Raw genomic sequence first — 7,255 nt, forward strand, 5'->3', positions numbered from 1 at the left:
ACTTCACCACGCTCACTCCTATTCGTAGTTTTGTATTTAAAAGTAGAAAACATGTTTTTAATTCTAAACTAAAAAGAAATAAATTTGAATTTTCGATTCGAAAATATAAATTTAAAAAATATATATTATTTTTGACCAGATAGTTTAATTGTATAACAAATTGTTTTATTTTTCATTCAAAAATTTGTTTTCACAAAATAAATCGAATTTTCAACTACGTGAATTTAAAACTGATTTACGGTGGTATTGGCCATTTAAATGGATGAACTTTGTCCCAATAAAATTAATTTTTTACCAAAAAAAAAAATTTTTGTGCTTGAGAAAACATTTGACTTTTTTATGCATGAAAATATGAATTTTTAACGAGAAAGATAATTTTTAACCCAACAAGATACACTTTTGAAAAATATTTAAATTTCCAAATTAAATGAAGAATTATAAAAAAAATTCATAACAAAAAATGAAAGTTTCAACCAAGTAGTCCAATTTAAAAAAAAATTTTAACTACAAGGATCAATTTTATACCAAAAAAGGCGAATTTCTATCTACAAAGAATAGAGTTTACCCAAATAGTTGAATTTGTAGACAAAAGGTGAGTTTTCAACAAACAAAATTAATCTTCTATCAGAAAAGATAAGTTTAAATTTTAAAAAAAAAGTTCAATTTTAACAAAAAAAATCAACTTTCAAACAAGTAGTTCAATTTTAAGCCATAATAAAATTATTTTTAACCGGAAATGTTAATTTTATCCCAAAAAATGGTAAAATTTTAATCCAGAAGATTAATTTAACTAACAAAATAACGAATTTTCCTAATTAGAGGACTTTAAAATAAAGGTGAATTTTCAAGAAAAATAAATAAACTTAAAATAGTAGAATTTTCATGAAATTAATAAAAGTTTTAACAAAATAGTGTAATTTTCATACAAGTAATCGAATTTTCAAAGAAAAAGAAAATAATTGATATATCAACCAAACAAAATTTTTATTTTTATTTAAAATGAAAGAAAGTGCAATTCTGTACCAAAAAAGATAATTGAACCAACTATTGGAGTTTTCAACAAAATAATTTTACTTTTCCAAGATGATAATTTTTCAACCAAATCATTAAACTTTTAACAAAATAGTGGAATTTTAAAACAAAATAATTAAAATTTACGAGAAATAGTTTTACTTCCATCAAAATAATTAAACTTTCAACAAAATTGTTGAATTTTAAAGAAAATAATTAAACTTCTAACAAAATAGTAGAATTTTTAACCAAGTAATTCATTTTTGAAATAAAAATGAAGAAAGTTAAATTTTCAACCTTCTATCCAAAAGAAAGATTTTTAACAAGTCAGTTGCACTTTCAACAAAATAATTAAGTCTTCAAAAAAATAGTTGAATTTTTAGGAAAATAATTAAAATTTGAACAAAACAGTTGAGTTTTCAACAAAATAATAAAACTTTCAACAAAATAGTTAAATATTCAAGAAAATTATTAAACTTTCAACAAGATAGTAAAAGTTGTATCTAAGTAATCAAATTTTGGATTACAAATATTTATTTTTAAAGAAAAATAAAATAGCTGAAATATTAACCAAAAATATTTCTACTTCAATTAAAATGAAAGAAGTCCGCATTTTCAGCAAAAAATTGAATTAAAAAAAGAATCGCGAATTCACAAAATAATTTAATTTTAAATAAAATATTTAAAATTTTAACAAGATAGTTGAACTTTAAGTGAAATAATTCAACTCTTAACAAAATAGTTTAATTCCTAATCAAGTTATTAAATTTTTAATTTAGAAGCTGAATTTTTGAAGAAAAATAAAATAGTTTAGACATTAACCAAACAAGATATTAATTTTGATTTAAAATTAAAGCAAGTTGAGTTTTTGCCAAAAAAGATGAATTAACAGATCGTTAAATTTTCTACAAACTAATGAAGCATTTACCAATTATGAAATTTTCACGCAAATAATTAAATTTTTAATAAAATATTTGAATTTTTAAGAAACCTATTAAACTTTTAAAAAATAGTATAATTCTTAACCAATAATTGAATTCTAAATTAAAACGATGAATTTTCATAGAAAAAGAAAATAGTTGATATATCGAGCATAAAAGATTGAAATTTTGATTTATAATGAAAGAAAATTGTTTGTTTGACCAAAAAGATGTATCAACAAAATATTTCAATTTTCTAACAAGAATACTAATTTTCTACCAAAAAACACAAATTTTCAATAAAAGATCCAAGTTTATACATTAAAAGATGAAATGTCAAGCAAGAATTTAATTTTTAATCAAGAAAAATAAATGATTAAAAACAAATTTTGGCCAACTAAATTCATCCCGAAAACACGAATTTTTAAACAAATATTTAAGTCTTTATCCAAAGAAGTGAATTAAATATGAAATTTAACAAGAAATTCATTTTTAACTAGATAGTTTAATTTTCATCTAAATTCTAGAATTTTGACGCTAAATTGTTTAATTTTTGAAGGAGTAAATTTATTTTTAACGAAATACTTGAATTTCCTACCAAAAATGGTAGCGTTGCATTTTAATATAAAAAATTGACTTTTACAAAAAAAAAAACGAATCATCAGAGATGAATTTTTAAAAAAAATTATACATCTTTCACAACAAAATAAATTTTTATTCAAGCCGTGCGACCTTCAATCAGTTAGTTGTTTTTTTTCACCAAAAATGTTACTATAGTACAAAAATGACAAATTTTAAAGACAAAACGTAATTTTTAATTAAATAGTTATGTACGTCACTAAATTTTTTATTTTTAAAGCATAAAGTTAAATTTATAAAATAATAATGGCAATTTCAACAAAATAGTTGAATTTTTGAAGTTAAATTTATTCAGTAAAATAACTAATTTTTAAAAGAAAAAGCAAACCAATTTCTAACCAAGTATTAAATTTTCTAATTTAATTTTTAATTTTTAATTAACGAATTAATTTAAACAATTAGTTTAAAGTTGAACTCAGAAGTTTCATTTTTTACCAAAAAGACTAGTTTCAAAAAAATACATGATCCAAAGAAATTAATTTTCTACCAAAACCGACTCTTTAACAAAATTGTTTAATTTTTTGCTACGCAGAATAATTTTTCAATAAAAAATTGAATTAATTACAAAGAACATTATTTTTATAATGAAAAGGAAGCATTTGAACCATATAGTAGAATTTTCATCTAAAATCTTATAATTGTTAAACTGAAAATTACTTTTTAACAAAATTATTGTATTTTTAACAAAGTACATGAACTGTTAACCAAGTGATTGAATTTACTACCACAAGCATTACTTTTTTACTGAAAAAGCCGAATTAAAAAAAAATGACTTTTTAACTAACCCATTGGATTTTCTACTAAATCAGATACATTTTCAACAAAAAATTGTATTTTTATATAAATGCCCATCAACAATAAAATAGTTAATTTTTCTGCCGAGAAAATAATTTTCAAACGACCAGTTACATTTTCAAGCAAAGTGCTGAATTTTTGACTAAAAGCATAAATCTTCAACTGGTACAGTTAAATGTTAGGTTAGAAAATATTCCCCAGTTAAATGTTCTTATTAGTTACTATTAACATTATCTGGGGAAAAACAGTACAAAATAAGAATTCTTTTTAAAAAATGGAGAAAACATTTTAAAAATATTTTTCACTAATTATTTGAGGGATGAGGGGGGGGGGGTGTCTGAAATTGTCAAAAGTGGGAGGAACAGGTCAAAAATCACGTCATTTCTTAAAACCGCTACTCAGAATTTTTTTTTTGACGAGCAAATGATATCCTATTTTTTATATTTTGAGGTCGCTTTTTAAACACTCGTTTGTCCTTTTGAGTTAAAATTTTTTCTGTAATTTCAACTGTTTTATTTTCTACAATACAGGGAATTCTTGATCAGTATGTCGAAGACAGGTGAGCCAGAGAGAGAAGCTTTAAGAAAAGACGCGCTATTCTTAGGTTCATAAATTTCGAATCGCCTCTTCATACCCAAGAATACCTTTTTTTCAAAGCCTTGCTTCTCCTGCCTTCACAGCCACTTGTCGGGTAATGGCGTCTGGTTTTTCGACGGCTACGTAAAAAAGTAACTGCACATTTGCTCGTCTATAGCGCACGACGTTTAACTCGAGTGGCGCCGTTCAGTAGATCATACCCTTGTTTCGAGACTGATAAAAAATTTAACCGCATTCTTTAATTTGCGTATTTACATAATAGCCCATTGTTTGTTCAAACTTTTTACCACCTCTACATTTTTCACATTCTTTTACCTTTTTTTAGTCATTCCTTTTTATAGAGATCTGCAGACGAAAAAAAGAGGATCAATCTGTCTTGTGCAGGCCTTAAAGTCACTCAAATCAGCGCATTCAAGTCTCTTTCCGGCTAGGAATGTTAAAATATTCCCTCCAACTCCTTCATCCACTACTCACCAAATCCATCCCCCCTAGAATCTTGACCACATTCTCTTATCAGCTTCCATTATTTTCCATTCCTCTCCTAAAGCCTTCCTATAAATGCTCTCATTTCTTTTTCCAATACATCCCTTCCTTTACCTTCTTTTCCATTCATCATTTTTCTATTCTGATCCATCTTCTCTTTCCCTATCGATCTCTTTCCTTTCCATCTATCTGCATATATTGATGTCTATCTCCCTCTTTTTTTCTGTACACTTTCTGATTCGGTGGCTCCATCTTTTTTTCTCTACTTCCTTGTTAAATTTGTTCGATCTAGGCATTGGCGTCACTCCCCTATAACATTTAGCCTTCTCCCTTTCGCCTTCCTTTACTCTGGGTACCACTACTTCTTCTGTCGATAACTCTTTCCACAGCTCTCCTCTCCGTACTCTATTGCATATTATGCATACTCATTTCTTTGTTTCTTTCTCTTCATATTTCCAGACTTTATTTGACATCATATCTTAAAAAGGTGCCTTTCCATCTTTTCTGATTCCTAACAACTTGAGTATTCCTTCCCTTGTGACCTTCTCTTCCCCATCTCCCTCACTACCATATTTTTCTACTTGCCAAACTTTCCTCTCTACTCCTATTAGCAAATCATTAAAAAAAATTCTATCCTTCCATCTCAATATCGTGGCTTACTCATCCCTTTCTTTTATATCCCTATTTACTATCACATAAAACACTTCTTCCATTCTAAACTTCTCCACCTCTTCTTCAAGACTTTTATTTTATTTTTTTCGAACCTTCTTCATCCCTTTCCATTCCTCATCCGACCACTTCTATTTGCGGCTTCCCTAACATCTTCTTCGATTGTGCACTCTTATCATCTTTTTGTTTCTTCTATTATTATTTCCATCTCCTTCTTTAGGTTTTTCTCTCCCATTTTGATAGTCTTGACCTTTTCTTTGAACTATTATTTTCCTTCCCTTGCTTCCTTTATATCCATATTGCCATTAATGTTTTCTCACTCTAGTTACGTAATCAATTACCGTTCCCTTTTTTCCTCCAGAGCGCATATATTACCCTTCCTCATTCCCTATATTTTTCCTTTTATGATTAACCATCCTATCTCCTTTAAGCTCTTTGAACATTTCTTTTCCTCTAGATTCAGTATCTTGTTTTTTTCCTCTTTCTCCTCCCCACTCATTTTCTCCTCTATCTCTTCTTCTCGGAATGTCTCTAATATTCCTACTATAAAATTATTGAATCCACTAATTATTTTCAAAGTTAAGTCCGCAAGGCCTCCACTTATAATACTGTGTTTTAAAACTTAATTTTCATCCTTAATGAAGACAATACGGCGTCTTGTTGTATTCCAATTCAAATATCACTATGGTAAAATCCTCTGGTACTACTTTTTACACATCTTATATGTTACCGGACCTTCTTCTCAGGTGTACCAAATTATTTCGCTCGCCCCAGTTGTATTTTTTCAATTGGAACGCAAAAATAATGCGATGTCTCCCATGTTCCTTCTCACAAACCATTGTATTCACTAATTATTTTTACGGTTTAAGTCCGCAAGGCCGCCACTTATAATATTGTGTTTTAAAACTTAAGTTTCATCCTTTAGAGCAACCTTCGGAGAGGAAAGAATTCAACTTTAATCAAAAGTTACAAAAAATCATTATCATCCGAACTTAATTCCACTTTCAACTCAGAAACAAGAGCATTGCAATTAGTAGATCCACAAATGAATTCGGTGCTTTTCCTTCGATGTCTTGTAACTCTTGATTAAATTTGAATATTATTTTTCCTAAGATAGTTACAAAAATTAAACTTTAAGCTATAAAACACAATAGTATAGGTGGCTGTCCTGCGGACGTTTACCTTCCAAATCATCAGTGAAGACAATGGTGTCTTTTTTTATTTCGATTAAAAAATCAATATTGTAATGACCTTTGAGGTTAAGTCCGCAAGGACGCCATCTAGTGTATTGTGTTTTAAAGTTGAAGGTTTACTCTTAAAAAGCACTTTAAGGTAAAGTTAATTTTTCAACAAAATACATAAATTTTCTGCAACAAAAGTTAATTTTTCAGAAAAAAATAAAATAATTTTCTGATACATAATTTAATATTTAACCAAAAAGACGAATTCTCAATGAAATTGTTGAGTTTTTAACCAAAAATTACTTTTAAAATTTCGCTAGATTTTCTGGAAAGTAGATTAATTCTTAGACAAATTATTAAATTCTCAGCCAAAAACTTAAATTTATAAGCGAGATAACCCTCATTAATTTTCAACGAAAAAGGTTCGTTTCAAATAAAATAATTTGTTTGCAATGACATGATAAATTTCCATTTAAAAAATTAATTTTTGACAAAAAAAATGTTAACAAAATATCTGAATCTTTAACCAATCAGATAAATTTGCAATTAAGAAAGACAAATTTTAAACCAAATAGTTGACTTTTGAACTGGAAAAGATATTTTTTGAAACAAACATGCTTTTAGATAAGTAGTAGAATTTTTAACTAAAAAGATAAATTAAAAAAGTAAGATTAACTTCCAAACCCTGTAAATGAATTTTTTTTAAATACATCAATTTTTAACTCATAAAGTATATATTTCAAAAGGAAAATTCAATAGTTTAATTTTCCGATAAAAAAAGAAAAAAGGAAACGAATTTTCAACAAAGAAGTTAAATTTTCGGCGAGAAGTGATTCTTAAATTTTTTTCAAAGTAGTTGAATGTTCAATAAGAAAATGTTAATTTCTAACCAAATGTTTAAATAATTGTTGTACCAAAAAGTTTAATTTTTAAACAAAATACAATTGTTTTCAATAGATA

Source organism: Belonocnema kinseyi, chromosome 1 (genome assembly GCF_010883055.1).
Source record: "Belonocnema kinseyi isolate 2016_QV_RU_SX_M_011 chromosome 1, B_treatae_v1, whole genome shotgun sequence".
Classification (NCBI taxonomy): domain Eukaryota; kingdom Metazoa; phylum Arthropoda; class Insecta; order Hymenoptera; family Cynipidae; genus Belonocnema; species Belonocnema kinseyi.